The sequence below is a fragment of the Vicugna pacos genome, unplaced genomic scaffold (genome assembly GCF_048564905.1).
Source record: "Vicugna pacos unplaced genomic scaffold, VicPac4 scaffold_21, whole genome shotgun sequence".
In the NCBI taxonomy this organism is placed as follows: domain Eukaryota; kingdom Metazoa; phylum Chordata; class Mammalia; order Artiodactyla; family Camelidae; genus Vicugna; species Vicugna pacos.
The window spans coordinates 12319774-12336790 of NW_027328742.1; positions in this window are offsets into that span (position 1 = coordinate 12319774).

The window sequence follows — 17017 nt, forward strand, 5'->3', positions numbered from 1 at the left end:
CTAAAGCTTACCTGCGCAGCCCCCGCCTCACGCTGCCATACTCTCTCTAGCCGCCCCGCCCCCTGCCCCGTAGAAGGACCCCTGAGTGAATAGCGCCCACGTCCAGGGAGCCAGCCAACAAGGAGATGTGCACCAAGTGAACCTGGGGCAGCATGGGGCGCCCTCAGAGCAGGCTGCGAGGGACACGGGAGGAAATCCAAAGGCTTGCCTGGGCAGGTCACGTCCTTCGCTGCTGCCCTCTCTGCAGCCGCCCCGCCCCCTACCCCAATCCCGGCCCCTGGGCTTACAGCCCCAGCATACGCAGAAATAAATTCAAAATGGCTTAGACACTTAAACGTAAGACAAGACACCACACACCTCTCGGTAGGAAACGTAGGCCAAACAGTATCCCACGTACACCTCACCCATTTTCTCCTAGGGTAGTCTCCCCAAGCAACAGAAAACTCAGCAAAAATACAAACACAAACGGGAGCAAACTGAATTCATCAGCTTTGGCACACCAAAGGAAACCAGAAGCTGAACTAAACCACGGCCTACGAAATAGGAGACAATCTTTGCCAAACATGAGACTGACTAGGGGTTCATTTCCACCATATCCAAACAGCTCATCCGACTCAACGGACAGAAGACGACCCAATCCAAAAATGGGCAGAAGACGACCTCAGGAAGCAATTCTCCAGCGAAGACCCACCAGCGACCAATGAGAGGCACATGACAAAACAGGCTCAAGGTTGCTAATTATCCGAGGAATACAAGGCAAAACTACAATGAGGTGGCCACTCACCCCAGTTAGAGTGGCCATCATTCCAAAGCCCACACAGGACCAAGGCTACAGAGGCTGTGGAGAAAAGGGATCCCTCCTACACTGTCGGTGGGAATGTCGTTTGCTGCAGCCACTGTGCAAAACAGGAGGGAGAGTCCTCAAAAGACGGCAAATACACTGGTCAGAAGCTTTGGATCTCGGGGGGAGGCTAACAAGGTCCCAAAGGCCCGGCCTCGCCCCTGCTTCTGCCCCAGCTCGCCTGTGCCCCACAGGGTCCGGGGCGGCCTCCACTCCCAGGGCAGGGCCACCCGCGCGGGAAGGCCTCGCAAGGCCTCGCAAGGCCTGAGGGCCAGTCTCGGCTGGCCCGGGGCCGTCCAGCGCCCTCCCATCTCCCGGGGCTGCTCCCACTTTGCCAAAGCCGCCTGGGAGCGGCGGCCAAGAAAGCCGCGCGGGTCAGCCAGTACTAAGGAGGGGGAGGAAGGCACCCCAACCAGGCCGGGGGGCCCCGGGACCCGCCTCACGGTCCCAACCTGGACGCGCGGCCTGGACCCCACCGACGCACCCCTCCCCCCACCCCCGGGCGCCTCCCCAACTGCACAGCCCAGGCCTCACCCGCCGACTCCCCGAACTGCGCGCCCCCACCAGCGCCCCCTTACCAGGCTCGCGACGGCAGCAGAGGCGACAGCAAGCGGCGGGAGGCCGAGACCCCAGGCAGCCTTCCTCCTCCGGGAGCTGGTCCAGGAGCACCCAGCTCCCGCCCAGCTTCCTCACGTTCTGGGCGCGCCCCAGCGCCCTGGCGTCCTGGCGCCCGTGCGCGCGCGCGCACGTGCAGCTTTCAGCGCCCCTCCCCCTCCCGCCCGCCTGACAGCAGCATGGAGGCTTGGCTGCGACTCCAGCAGTAGGGATGCTGCGAGTGGGGCCGGGCGGTGGGCCGGTGGAGCTTCGGGCGGTGGGGCGAGCCCAGCCCGCGGCCAGGGCTGGCCGGGTCCCCAACACCAACGCGGCCCCCCACGCCCTCCTCCAGGGTCCCGGCCCCCAAGTAGGACCACCACGGGCCCAGGGCCAGGCCTCACCCCACCAGCCCCGCTACCACTGCTCGCCGACCCCCCACCCACTCAATGCCTCCCCACCCCCTGCCACGCCCGGTCCCCGATCCACTGCACCCCCGAGACAAAGCTGCTTCTCCTCACACCCAAATCCCGCCCCAGGTCTGCGCCCCACTTGGTCCTAAGCTACAGCCCCTGTAAACCGCGCTCACCCCAAGGGCCTCACCCCAGGTCCCCCCACCGTCCGGAGATACTCCCCTAACCCTTCACCTAGGAATGAGCCCCCACCCTTCAGCCGGGTCACTTCCGCTCCCAGCAACCCCTCCCCCTCACCCTGTCCGCCCTCATCGCCAGATCGCCGCACACCCGGAGTGCACCCCTACCCCAGATGACCCCCTCAGCCCTCTCCTCGCGAGAGCCGGGCGCTCCGGGCTCCGATCACCACGGCGACAGCCGCTAGACAGGGATGCCCCGGGCCCACGGCAGGCACGCAGTCCTGGCTCCCAGGGGCGCGGCCCCGGCGGCCGGGTGGGCGGGGCTTGAGGCCATTCCAATTCCCAGCCCCACCCCCACGCCCCCATCCCACCCCGAAGCCCAATGCCTCCTCAGAGCCCATGGGATAGGTGGTCCCGAGCTGCACACCGCTCGCCAGTGGGCCTTGGCTGCTTGATGCTGGTGCGGGGAGGGAGGGTGCAGCCTTAGCCCGGCCCTCGGCCCCTGGGATGGACAGCGGGCAGCAGTGGCAGTGGCAGTGGTAGTGGTAGTGGGGGTGGCGGCGGAGGCGGGACAGGGCGGCTGTCCTGGGAGAGCAAGTCCACTTGCTCCCACTTCCCCCGCCGCCTGGCCTCTGCTGCCAGAGCTTCCTGGAAGGAGTTTCCCCCTGTCAGCCTGCCCCTGCGAGGCAGGCCGGCTATGGCCAGGGGGGCGGGGCGGCGGCAGTGGCAGCAGCAGAGCTGGAGATGGCAGGATTGGGGCTGACCCATACTACTAGCCAGGTACTTGCTCCCATTGCCCGCTGTCTCTGTCGCTGCCCCCGCCCCTGCACATTGACTGCACCAGGCCCACCTCTCACTAGCAGGATCACCTGAGGACAAGCCTCCAGGGACCCTGGGGCAGCAGAGACCGCCCCCAGAGCAGGCTGAGGGGGACACGCGAGGAAATGCACAGGATTGCCTTGGCAGCCCCCGCCCCACGCTGCCGCCCGCCCTCTCTGCAGCCGCCCCAGACCCCGCCACCACCACTGCCCCCTGAGCACACCGCGCCAGCATCCCGGGAGCCGGACAACACGGACATGTGCACCCAGTGAACCTGGCGTAGCACAGGGCGCCCCCTGAGCAAGCTGAGGGGTCACGAGAGGAAATCCAAAGGCTTACCTGGGCAGCCCTCGCCACCGCTGCTGACCTCTCTGCAGCCTCCCCTTCCCCGCCCCGGGCCACCATCCCCTCAGCGCACCGCGCCTGCCTCCTGGGAGGCATCCATCACCTAGGCGTGCAGCCAGGGAACCTGGGGTATCAGAGTCCGACCCCAGGCCAGGCCAAGGGATCATGGGAGCAAATCCTCGGGCTTCTAGGGCAGCCCCGCCTCCTCTCTGCAGCCCCTGACCGAACCTCCCCAGCCTCCCATGACCTGGCTGACAAGGAGACTTCAATCCCGCAAACCTGGGGTGGCAGAGGCTGTCCCCAGGCCAAGGAGAGGGGGAGATGGGAGGAAACTTGCCAACTCGCCAGGGCAGCCCCCTTAGCCGCAGTGCCTCCGGCCCCTCCACCCCTGACCTCTTTCACTGACCGCACCACGCCCGCTCCCAAGAGCAGGCTGATTAAATGGCTTCAGTCTGAGGAACGTGGGAGAGCGGCGGTCGCCCCCAGGCTAGGCCGTTGGGGACATGGGAGAAAATCCTCTGGCTCACCAGGGGCACCCCAGTCCCCGGACCCTGTCCCCATCACTGTCCCCTGACTGCACTCCGCCTGTAGTGAGTGTGTCTGTCCGTCTGCCTGCCTGCCTGCCTGCCTGCCTGCCTGCCTGCCTGCCTGCCTGGCTGGCTGGCTGTCTATCTATCTGTTGGAGGAGGGGAGAGGCTAGTCTATGTCTGTGTGTCTCTGTGTGTCTATGTAATGGAGGAAGAGGAGGCTAGTATGTCTATCTCTCGGCCTATCTATCTCTCTGACAATCTATCTAAGCAATGGAGGAGGCAGAGGAGGCTAGTGTGTTTGTCTATCTACCTAATTGAGGAGGAGAAGGAGTGTAGTGTGTGTGTGTGTGTGTGTGTGTGTGTGTGTGTGTGTGTAAGTGTGTGTGTGGGTCTGTCCATTTCTGTATTTGTCTATCTAATGGAGGAGGAGGTGGAGGAAGCTAGCGTGACTTTCCGTCTGTCTGTCTGCATACGCACCTAATGAAGTAGGAGGAGGCTACTGTGTTCGTCTAAGTGTCTTTCTATTGGAGGAGGTGAGTGTGTCTGTCTCTCAGTCTGTCTGGGTGTTTCTTTATCTACTAGAGGAGGAGGCTAGTGTGTCTATCTACTTACCTACCTGATTGAGGAGGAAGAGGAGGCTGCTGTGTGTGTGTATCTCTCTGACAATCTATTTCATGGAGGAGGAGATTGGTGTGTCCATCTACCTACCTAACTGAGGAGTAGGAGGGGGCTTCTGTTTGTGTGTGTGTGTGTGTGTGTGTGTGTGTGTGTGTGTGTGTGTGTGTGTTGGTGTGTGCCTGTCTGTCTTTGTATCTATGTATGTGTGTACCTACCTAATGGAGGAGGAGGAGGAGGAGGAGGTTAGTATATCTATTTGTTAATAAACGAATGAAGAGACTAGTGTTTCTGCCTCTCTATTGATATGTGTGTCTGTCTGTGTATTGGAGGAAGCCTCCCAGGACTCGACTGACCTGGAAGGATGTCAAATGCCACCCTGAGGCAGTAGAAGGACCCCAGAGAGCAGGCTGAGGGGGACTCGGGAGGAAATTCGCAGGCTTTCCTGGGAGGCCCAGTCCTTCCTTGCTGCCCTGTCTGCAGCCGCCCCGCCCCCTGGGCATAGCGCGCCAGCATCCCTGGAGCCATCAAACACGGGGAAGTGCACCCAGTGAAGCTGTGTTAGCAGATGGCGCCCTCAGAGAAGGCTGAGGGGGACACGCTAGGAATCCAAAGCTTACTTCCGCAGCCCCCGCCCCTCGCTGCCGCACTCTCTGGAGCCTCCCCCCCTTACCCCTTAGAAGGACCCCTGAGCGCACAGCGCCCGCCTCCTTGGAGCCAGCCAACAAGGAGATGTTCACCCAGTGAAGCCCATGCAGCAGTGGGCGCCCCTAGAACAGGCTGAAGGGGACCCGGGAGGAAACCCACAGGCTTGCCTGGGCAGCCCCTGTCCCCCTTTGCCGGCCTCCGTGTGGCCGCCCCGCCCCCACTCCTTTCACCGCCCCCTGAATGCAGCGACACCCGCGTCCAGGGAGCCAGCCAACAAGGACATGTGCACCCAGTGGACCTGGGACAGCAGAGGACACCCTCAGAACAGGCTGAGAGGGACAAGGGAGGAAACACACAGGCTTGCCTGGACAGCAGCCAACCTTCGCTACTGCCCTGTCTGCAGCCGCCCCGACACCCCTTCCCCGCGCCCAGCCCCTAGGCATATCACGAGAATATCTCAGGAGCCGGCCAACATCGGGAAGTGCACCTAGTGAACCTGGGGTAATAGTGGGCGCCCCAGCGCAGGCTGAGGTGGACAAGGGAAGAAATACACAGCCTAGCCTGGGCAGCCCCATCCTTCTCTGCTGCCCTGTCTGCTGTCGCCCCGCCCCCTTCCCAGATCCTGCCCCCTGGGCATCCTGCGACAGCATCCTGGGAGCCAGCCAACTCGGGGAAGTGCACCCAGTGACCATGGGGTAGCAGAGGACGCACCCAGAGCAGGCTCAGGGGGACAGTCGATGAAATCCACAGGTTACCGTGAGCAGCCCCATCCTTCGCTGCTGCCCTCTCGCAGCCGCCCGCCCCTTTCCTCGACCCCGCCCCCTGGGAATATCGCCCCAGCATCCCGCGAGCCGGCCAACACGGGGAAGTGCACCCCGTGCACGAAGGGTAGCAGATGGCGCCGCCAGAGCAGGCTGAGGGGGACAAGGGAAGAAATACACAGGCTTTCGTGGGCTGCCGCCATACTTCCCTGTTGCCCTGTCAGAAGCCACCCTGCCGCCTCCCATGACCCCGCCCCTTGGGCATACCGCTCCAGCATCCTTGGAGCCGGCTAACCCTGGGAATTACACCAGGTCAAACTGGGGTAGAAGAGGGCGCCCACAGAGCAGGCAGAGGGAGACACGGGAGGAATCTAAAGCTTACCTGCGCAGCCCCCGCCTCACGCTGCCATACTCTCTCTAGCCGCCCCGCCCCCTGCCCCGTAGAAGGACCCCTGAGTGAATAGCGCCCACGTCCAGGGAGCCAGCCAACAAGGAGATGTGCACCAAGTGAACCTGGGGCAGCATGGGGCGCCCTCAGAGCAGGCTGCGAGGGACACGGGAGGAAATCCAAAGGCTTGCCTGGGCAGGTCACGTCCTTCGCTGCTGCCCTCTCTGCAGCCGCCCCGCCCCCTACCCCAATCCCGGCCCCTGGGCTTACAGCCCCAGCATACGCAGAAATAAATTCAAAATGGCTTAGACACTTAAACGTAAGACAAGACACCACACACCTCTCGGTAGGAAACGTAGGCCAAACAGTATCCCACGTACACCTCACCCATTTTCTCCTAGGGTAGTCTCCCCAAGCAACAGAAAACTCAGCAAAAATACAAACACAAACGGGAGCAAACTGAATTCATCAGCTTTGGCACACCAAAGGAAACCAGAAGCTGAACTAAACCACGGCCTACGAAATAGGAGACAATCTTTGCCAAACATGAGACTGACTAGGGGTTCATTTCCACCATATCCAAACAGCTCATCCGACTCAACGGACAGAAGACGACCCAATCCAAAAATGGGCAGAAGACGACCTCAGGAAGCAATTCTCCAGCGAAGACCCACCAGCGACCAATGAGAGGCACATGACAAAACAGGCTCAAGGTTGCTAATTATCCGAGGAATACAAGGCAAAACTACAATGAGGTGGCCACTCACCCCAGTTAGAGTGGCCATCATTCCAAAGCCCACACAGGACCAAGGCTACAGAGGCTGTGGAGAAAAGGGATCCCTCCTACACTGTCGGTGGGAATGTCGTTTGCTGCAGCCACTGTGCAAAACAGGAGGGAGAGTCCTCAAAAGACGGCAAATACACTGGTCAGAAGCTTTGGATCTCGGGGGGAGGCTAACAAGGTCCCAAAGGCCCGGCCTCGCCCCTGCTTCTGCCCCAGCTCGCCTGTGCCCCACAGGGTCCGGGGCGGCCTCCACTCCCAGGGCAGGGCCACCCGCGCGGGAAGGCCTCGCAAGGCCTCGCAAGGCCTGAGGGCCAGTCTCGGCTGGCCCGGGGCCGTCCAGCGCCCTCCCATCTCCCGGGGCTGCTCCCACTTTGCCAAAGCCGCCTGGGAGCGGCGGCCAAGAAAGCCGCGCGGGTCAGCCAGTACTAAGGAGGGGGAGGAAGGCACCCCAACCAGGCCGGGGGGCCCCGGGACCCGCCTCACGGTCCCAACCTGGACGCGCGGCCTGGACCCCACCGACGCACCCCTCCCCCCACCCCCGGGCGCCTCCCCAACTGCACAGCCCAGGCCTCACCCGCCGACTCCCCGAACTGCGCGCCCCCACCAGCGCCCCCTTACCAGGCTCGCGACGGCAGCAGAGGCGACAGCAAGCGGCGGGAGGCCGAGACCCCAGGCAGCCTTCCTCCTCCGGGAGCTGGTCCAGGAGCACCCAGCTCCCGCCCAGCTTCCTCACGTTCTGGGCGCGCCCCAGCGCCCTGGCGTCCTGGCGCCCGTGCGCGCGCGCGCACGTGCAGCTTTCAGCGCCCCTCCCCCTCCCGCCCGCCTGACAGCAGCATGGAGGCTTGGCTGCGACTCCAGCAGTAGGGATGCTGCGAGTGGGGCCGGGCGGTGGGCCGGTGGAGCTTCGGGCGGTGGGGCGAGCCCAGCCCGCGGCCAGGGCTGGCCGGGTCCCCAACACCAACGCGGCCCCCCACGCCCTCCTCCAGGGTCCCGGCCCCCAAGTAGGACCACCACGGGCCCAGGGCCAGGCCTCACCCCACCAGCCCCGCTACCACTGCTCGCCGACCCCCCACCCACTCAATGCCTCCCCACCCCCTGCCACGCCCGGTCCCCGATCCACTGCACCCCCGAGACAAAGCTGCTTCTCCTCACACCCAAATCCCGCCCCAGGTCTGCGCCCCACTTGGTCCTAAGCTACAGCCCCTGTAAACCGCGCTCACCCCAAGGGCCTCACCCCAGGTCCCCCCACCGTCCGGAGATACTCCCCTAACCCTTCACCTAGGAATGAGCCCCCACCCTTCAGCCGGGTCACTTCCGCTCCCAGCAACCCCTCCCCCTCACCCTGTCCGCCCTCATCGCCAGATCGCCGCACACCCGGAGTGCACCCCTACCCCAGATGACCCCCTCAGCCCTCTCCTCGCGAGAGCCGGGCGCTCCGGGCTCCGATCACCACGGCGACAGCCGCTAGACAGGGATGCCCCGGGCCCACGGCAGGCACGCAGTCCTGGCTCCCAGGGGCGCGGCCCCGGCGGCCGGGTGGGCGGGGCTTGAGGCCATTCCAATTCCCAGCCCCACCCCCACGCCCCCATCCCACCCCGAAGCCCAATGCCTCCTCAGAGCCCATGGGATAGGTGGTCCCGAGCTGCACACCGCTCGCCAGTGGGCCTTGGCTGCTTGATGCTGGTGCGGGGAGGGAGGGTGCAGCCTTAGCCCGGCCCTCGGCCCCTGGGATGGACAGCGGGCAGCAGTGGCAGTGGCAGTGGTAGTGGTAGTGGGGGTGGCGGCGGAGGCGGGACAGGGCGGCTGTCCTGGGAGAGCAAGTCCACTTGCTCCCACTTCCCCCGCCGCCTGGCCTCTGCTGCCAGAGCTTCCTGGAAGGAGTTTCCCCCTGTCAGCCTGCCCCTGGGAGGCAGGCCGGCTATGGCCAGGGGGGCGGGGCGGCGGCAGTGGCAGCAGCAGAGCTGGAGATGGCAGGATTGGGGCTGACCCATACTACTAGCCAGGTACTTGCTCCCATTGCCCGCTGTCTCTGTCGCTGCCCCCGCCCCTGCACATTGACTGCACCAGGCCCACCTCTCACTAGCAGGATCACCTGAGGACAAGCCTCCAGGGACCCTGGGGCAGCAGAGACCGCCCCCAGAGCAGGCTGAGGGGGACACGCGAGGAAATGCACAGGATTGCCTTGGCAGCCCCCGCCCCACGCTGCCGCCCGCCCTCTCTGCAGCCGCCCCAGACCCCGCCACCACCACTGCCCCCTGAGCACACCGCGCCAGCATCCCGGGAGCCGGACAACACGGACATGTGCACCCAGTGAACCTGGCGTAGCACAGGGCGCCCCCTGAGCAAGCTGAGGGGTCACGAGAGGAAATCCAAAGGCTTACCTGGGCAGCCCTCGCCACCGCTGCTGACCTCTCTGCAGCCTCCCCTTCCCCGCCCCGGGCCACCATCCCCTCAGCGCACCGCGCCTGCCTCCTGGGAGGCATCCATCACCTAGGCGTGCAGCCAGGGAACCTGGGGTATCAGAGTCCGACCCCAGGCCAGGCCAAGGGATCATGGGAGCAAATCCTCGGGCTTCTAGGGCAGCCCCGCCTCCTCTCTGCAGCCCCTGACCGAACCTCCCCAGCCTCCCATGACCTGGCTGACAAGGAGACTTCAATCCCGCAAACCTGGGGTGGCAGAGGCTGTCCCCAGGCCAAGGAGAGGGGGAGATGGGAGGAAACTTGCCAACTCGCCAGGGCAGCCCCCTTAGCCGCAGTGCCTCCGGCCCCTCCACCCCTGACCTCTTTCACTGACCGCACCACGCCCGCTCCCAAGAGCAGGCTGATTAAATGGCTTCAGTCTGAGGAACGTGGGAGAGCGGCGGTCGCCCCCAGGCTAGGCCGTTGGGGACATGGGAGAAAATCCTCTGGCTCACCAGGGGCACCCCAGTCCCCGGACCCTGTCCCCATCACTGTCCCCTGACTGCACTCCGCCTGTAGTGAGTGTGTCTGTCCGTCTGCCTGCCTGCCTGCCTGCCTGCCTGCCTGCCTGCCTGCCTGCCTGGCTGGCTGGCTGTCTATCTATCTGTTGGAGGAGGGGAGAGGCTAGTCTATGTCTGTGTGTCTCTGTGTGTCTATGTAATGGAGGAAGAGGAGGCTAGTATGTCTATCTCTCGGCCTATCTATCTCTCTGACAATCTATCTAAGCAATGGAGGAGGCAGAGGAGGCTAGTGTGTTTGTCTATCTACCTAATTGAGGAGGAGAAGGAGTGTAGTGTGTGTGTGTGTGTGTGTGTGTGTGTGTGTGTAAGTGTGTGTGTGGGTCTGTCCATTTCTGTATTTGTCTATCTAATGGAGGAGGAGGTGGAGGAAGCTAGCGTGACTTTCCGTCTGTCTGTCTGCATACGCACCTAATGAAGTAGGAGGAGGCTACTGTGTTCGTCTAAGTGTCTTTCTATTGGAGGAGGTGAGTGTGTCTGTCTCTCAGTCTGTCTGGGTGTTTCTTTATCTACTAGAGGAGGAGGCTAGTGTGTCTATCTACTTACCTACCTGATTGAGGAGGAAGAGGAGGCTGCTGTGTGTGTGTATCTCTCTGACAATCTATTTCATGGAGGAGGAGATTGGTGTGTCCATCTACCTACCTAACTGAGGAGTAGGAGGGGGCTTCTGTTTGTGTGTGTGTGTGTGTGTGTGTGTGTGTGTGTGTGTGTGTGTTGGTGTGTGCCTGTCTGTCTTTGTATCTATGTATGTGTGTACCTACCTAATGGAGGAGGAGGAGGAGGAGGAGGTTAGTATATCTATTTGTTAATAAACGAATGAAGAGACTAGTGTTTCTGCCTCTCTATTGATATGTGTGTCTGTCTGTGTATTGGAGGAAGCCTCCCAGGACTCGACTGACCTGGAAGGATGTCAAATGCCACCCTGAGGCAGTAGAAGGACCCCAGAGAGCAGGCTGAGGGGGACTCGGGAGGAAATTCGCAGGCTTTCCTGGGAGGCCCAGTCCTTCCTTGCTGCCCTGTCTGCAGCCGCCCCGCCCCCTGGGCATAGCGCGCCAGCATCCCTGGAGCCATCAAACACGGGGAAGTGCACCCAGTGAAGCTGTGTTAGCAGATGGCGCCCTCAGAGAAGGCTGAGGGGGACACGCTAGGAATCCAAAGCTTACTTCCGCAGCCCCCGCCCCTCGCTGCCGCACTCTCTGGAGCCTCCCCCCCTTACCCCTTAGAAGGACCCCTGAGCGCACAGCGCCCGCCTCCTTGGAGCCAGCCAACAAGGAGATGTTCACCCAGTGAAGCCCATGCAGCAGTGGGCGCCCCTAGAACAGGCTGAAGGGGACCCGGGAGGAAACCCACAGGCTTGCCTGGGCAGCCCCTGTCCCCCTTTGCCGGCCTCCGTGTGGCCGCCCCGCCCCCACTCCTTTCACCGCCCCCTGAATGCAGCGACACCCGCGTCCAGGGAGCCAGCCAACAAGGACATGTGCACCCAGTGGACCTGGGACAGCAGAGGACACCCTCAGAACAGGCTGAGAGGGACAAGGGAGGAAACACACAGGCTTGCCTGGACAGCAGCCAACCTTCGCTACTGCCCTGTCTGCAGCCGCCCCGACACCCCTTCCCCGCGCCCAGCCCCTAGGCATATCACGAGAATATCTCAGGAGCCGGCCAACATCGGGAAGTGCACCTAGTGAACCTGGGGTAATAGTGGGCGCCCCAGCGCAGGCTGAGGTGGACAAGGGAAGAAATACACAGCCTAGCCTGGGCAGCCCCATCCTTCTCTGCTGCCCTGTCTGCTGTCGCCCCGCCCCCTTCCCAGATCCTGCCCCCTGGGCATCCTGCGACAGCATCCTGGGAGCCAGCCAACTCGGGGAAGTGCACCCAGTGACCATGGGGTAGCAGAGGACGCACCCAGAGCAGGCTCAGGGGGACAGTCGATGAAATCCACAGGTTACCGTGAGCAGCCCCATCCTTCGCTGCTGCCCTCTCGCAGCCGCCCGCCCCTTTCCTCGACCCCGCCCCCTGGGAATATCGCCCCAGCATCCCGCGAGCCGGCCAACACGGGGAAGTGCACCCCGTGCACGAAGGGTAGCAGATGGCGCCGCCAGAGCAGGCTGAGGGGGACAAGGGAAGAAATACACAGGCTTTCGTGGGCTGCCGCCATACTTCCCTGTTGCCCTGTCAGAAGCCACCCTGCCGCCTCCCATGACCCCGCCCCTTGGGCATACCGCTCCAGCATCCTTGGAGCCGGCTAACCCTGGGAATTACACCAGGTCAAACTGGGGTAGAAGAGGGCGCCCACAGAGCAGGCAGAGGGAGACACGGGAGGAATCTAAAGCTTACCTGCGCAGCCCCCGCCTCACGCTGCCATACTCTCTCTAGCCGCCCCGCCCCCTGCCCCGTAGAAGGACCCCTGAGTGAATAGCGCCCACGTCCAGGGAGCCAGCCAACAAGGAGATGTGCACCAAGTGAACCTGGGGCAGCATGGGGCGCCCTCAGAGCAGGCTGCGAGGGACACGGGAGGAAATCCAAAGGCTTGCCTGGGCAGGTCACGTCCTTCGCTGCTGCCCTCTCTGCAGCCGCCCCGCCCCCTACCCCAATCCCGGCCCCTGGGCTTACAGCCCCAGCATACGCAGAAATAAATTCAAAATGGCTTAGACACTTAAACGTAAGACAAGACACCACACACCTCTCGGTAGGAAACGTAGGACAAACAGTATCCCACGTACACCTCACCCATTTTCTCCTAGGGTAGTCTCCCCAAGCAACAGAAAACTCAGCAAAAATACAAACACAAACGGGAGCAAACTGAATTCATCAGCTTTGGCACACCAAAGGAAACCAGAAGCTGAACTAAACCACGGCCTACGAAATAGGAGACAATCTTTGCCAAACATGAGACTGACTAGGGGTTCATTTCCACCATATCCAAACAGCTCATCCGACTCAACGGACAGAAGACGACCCAATCCAAAAATGGGCAGAAAACGACCTCAGGAAGCAATTCTCCAGCGAAGACCCACCAGCGACCAATGAGAGGCACATGACAAAACAGGCTCAAGGTTGCTAATTATCCGAGGAATACAAGGCAAAACTACAATGAGGTGGCCACTCACCCCAGTTAGAGTGGCCATCATTCCAAAGCCCACACAGGACCAAGGCTACAGAGGCTGTGGAGAAAAGGGATCCCTCCTACACTGTCGGTGGGAATGTCGTTTGCTGCAGCCACTGTGCAAAACAGGAGGGAGAGTCCTCAAAAGACGGAAAATACACTGGTCAGAAGCTTTGGATCTCGGGGGGAGGTTAACAAGCTCCAAAAGGCCCGGCCTCGCCCCTGCTTCTGCCCCAGCTCGCCTGTGCCCCACAGGGTCCGGGGCGGCCTCCACTCCCAGGGCAGGGCCACCCGCGCGGGAAGGCCTCGCAAGGCCTCGCAAGGCCTGAGGGCCAGTCTCGGCTGGCCCGGGGCCGTCCAGCGCCCTCCCATCTCCCGGGGCTGCTCCCACTTTGCCAAAGCCGCCTGGGAGCGGCGGCCAAGAAAGCCGCGCGGTTCAGCCAGTACTAAGGAGGGGGAGGAAGGCACCCCAACCAGGCCGGGGGGCCCCGGGACCCGCCTCACGGTCCCAACCTGGACGCGCGGCCTGGACCCCACCGACGCACCCCTCCCCCCACCCCCGGGCGCCTCCCCAACTGCACAGCCCAGGCCTCACCCGACGACTCCCCGACCTGCGCGCCCCCACCAGCGCCCCCTTACCTGGCTCGCGACGGCAGCAGAGGCGACAGCAAGCGGCGGGAGGCCGAGACCCCAGGCAGCCTTCCTCCTCCGGGAGCTGGTCCAGGAGCACCCAGCTCCCGCCCAGCTTCCTCACGTTCTGGGCGCGCCCCAGCGCCCTGGCGTCCTGGCGCCCGTGCGCGCGCGCGCACGAGCAGCTTTCAGCGCCCCTCCCCCTCCCGCCCGCCTGACAGCAGCATGGAGGCTTGGCTGCGACTCCAGCAGTAGGGATGCTGCGAGTGGGGCCGGGCGGTGGGCCGGTGGAGCTTCGGGCGGTGGGGCGAGCCCAGCCCGCGGCCAGGGCTGGCCGGGTCCCCAACACCAACGCGGCCCCCCACGCCCTCCTCCAGGGTCCCGGCCCCCAAGTAGGACCACCACGGGCCCAGGGCCAGGCCTCACCCCACCAGCCCCGCTACCACTGCTCGCCGACCCCCCACCCACTCAATGCCTCCCCACCCCCTGCCACGCCCGGTCCCCGATCCACTGCACCCCCGAGACAAAGCTGCTTCTCCTCACACCCAAATCCCGCCCCAGGTCTGCGCCCCACTTGGTCCTAAGCTACAGCCCCTGTAAACCGCGCTCACCCCAAGGGCCTCACCCCAGGTCCCCCCACCGTCCGGAGATACTCCCCTAACCCTTCACCTAGGAATGAGCCCCCACCCTTCAGCCGGGTCACTTCCGCTCCCAGCAACCCCTCCCCCTCACCCTGTCCGCCCTCATCGCCAGATCGCCGCACACCCGGAGTGCACCCCTACCCCAGATGACCCCCTCAGCCCTCTCCTCGCGAGAGCCGGGCGCTCCGGGCTCCGATCACCACGGCGACAGCCGCTAGACAGGGATGCCCCGGGCCCACGGCAGGCACGCAGTCCTGGCTCCCAGGGGCGCGGCCCCGGCGGCCGGGTGGGCGGGGCTTGAGGCCATTCCAATTCCCAGCCCCACCCCCACGCCCCCATCCCACCCCGAAGCCCAATGCCTCCTCAGAGCCCATGGGATAGGTGGTCCCGAGCTGCACACCGCTTGCCAGTGGGCCTTGGCTGCTTGATGCTGGTGCGGGGAGGGAGGGTGCAGCCTTAGCCCGGCCCTCGGCCCCCGGGATGGACAGCGGGCAGCAGTGGCAGTGGCAGTGGTAGTGGTAGTGGGGGTGGCGGTGGAGGCGGGACAGGGCGGCTGTCCTGGGAGAGCAAGTCCACTTGCTCCCACTTCCCCCGCCGCCTGGCCTCTGCTGCCAGAGCTTCCTGGAAGGAGTTTCCCCCTGTCAGCCTGCCCCTGGGAGCAACTTCCTGGCGCTGAGCAAGGTTATGGATCTCTCACTTTCAGGGCTGTTTATGAAACAAAACCACTCAACCTGGGTGTGCACACAGCCATCTTTGGAGGAAATGGCACTGAAGCATTAGGAAGTAGTTTTAGGAAAAGAGACCAGCATGCTATTCACAGGTTCAAGTAGTTTAAACCATTCCAAAGAGAAGCTAGAGTGTTTGATTACTGGTGTGGAACTGCAGGTCTGGAACCTCAGGTTCCTGGATCCTAGCTGAGGTTCTGACATTCAGTCTCTCTGACTTTGAGCACACTGTAGTTTACCTCTGGACCTCTGGTTAAATCCCTACCCTACCCTATTTCTTTCTGGAAGGATGAGAAGATTAGAAGAGAATGATTCCCTGCCAGTGTTAACAGTCCTTGACTCTTGACTGTCCCACCTTGCATGAAAACCTGTTCATGTCTAAATAGTCTAGGCTCTTTCTCTAATAAGGTGGTAGCAACTGAGTAGCCAGAATTCCCCCTTGACCTCCAGACACTTAAGAAAAAATGATACCAGTCAATGTAGGTAGGACATATTAGCTGCCCACATATTGCGAACTTTAACAATCTTAGACTCTACCTGTACCTGCTGCCTGATGCCTGGAATTCATTTTTGTGAGAAAAGTCCCAATGTCCTCAGAGTCAAACTAACTATTCAGACTCTCAGGAGAGGAGACTCAAAGCCCACCTTCCCAAGATGCAGACAACTGACGGCAGAGTCCTCAGAACTACCTCGTAATTATCTGACATCTAGGGATGAAGGGGCCATAAACAGGAGCAAGGGGACAAGAAATGGGTGAAGGATACACTATTTTGCCCAAGGTCAGCTTTGTCTAACAAACCTTGATACCAAGATAAAATTTCATTTCTTATCTGCAAGAGAAAGAGAACTAGCTTCTCTTTGGAAGACTCACAACAGTGATGATTCCTACGCAGAATTACAAAAACATCTAAGGAGATAAGGATGCAAAATACTTTCAACTGTGTTGTTTCAATGGAAAGATAACGGTGGGCATTTGTGGACTGAATTGAAAAATGAATAACAACCTTTATAGAGAACTGAATATGGGCCAAGGACTCTGGTAAGTGCTTTCAGTCCATCAGCTCACTTAGCCCTCATCAGCACTGTGATGTAAATACCACCCCTCCTCCCCGCCCTCAGCATTTTTCAGACTGAGGTTTAGACACATTAAGCCACTTTGTCAGGCAAAGCACTACTGATAAGCTATGAATCCAGAATTCAAGTAAGCTTTTCTGATTTCAGAAACGTCATTCTTAATTAACTGAACCCTATAATGTGAGAGTGTTCTCTGTCACTGGACAAGTCCAAGAGGCTGGAGAATCAGGCACCATGAACACTGAGTATGGCTGAGTATGTTTCTTTAATTGGAGCCAACCTATGTAGATTTCTCAGATCATTCTTAGAAAAGGCAGATTCTACAGACATAGCCATGCTGAACTTTACTTCCAGGGCATTTGTTAATACCTGAGGAGAAGAGCAATCAAAGGCGAGCTGAATTCAACAAGAAGACTGTCTTTCTCTTTATTATTATTATTATTTACTGTTTTTAACTGAAGTATAATTGGTTTACAATGTTGTGTTAATTCCTGGTATATAGCATGGTGATTCAATTATACACACACACACATATAATTCCTATAACAAAAAGGAATATATATGTTATATATATATGTGTGTGTATGTGTGTGTGTGTGTATAGGCTATTACAAGGTACTGAATAGAATTCCCTGTGCTGTATTATATACAGTAGGACTTTGTTGTTTACTGATTTTGTATATAGTAGTTAATATCTGCAAATCCCCAACTCCTAATTTATCTCTCTGCTTCCCCACCTCCCCTTACCCTCCCTGGTAGCCATAATGTTGCTTTCTATGCCTGTGAGTCTGTTTTGTAAAGAAGTTCATTGGTCTCATTTTTTTAAGATTCCCCATATAAGTGATATATGGTATTTTTCCTTCTCTTTCTGGCTTACTTCACTTGGTATGACAATCTCCAGGTCCATCTATGTTGCTGCAAATGGCATTATTTTGTTCTTTTTTATGTCTAAA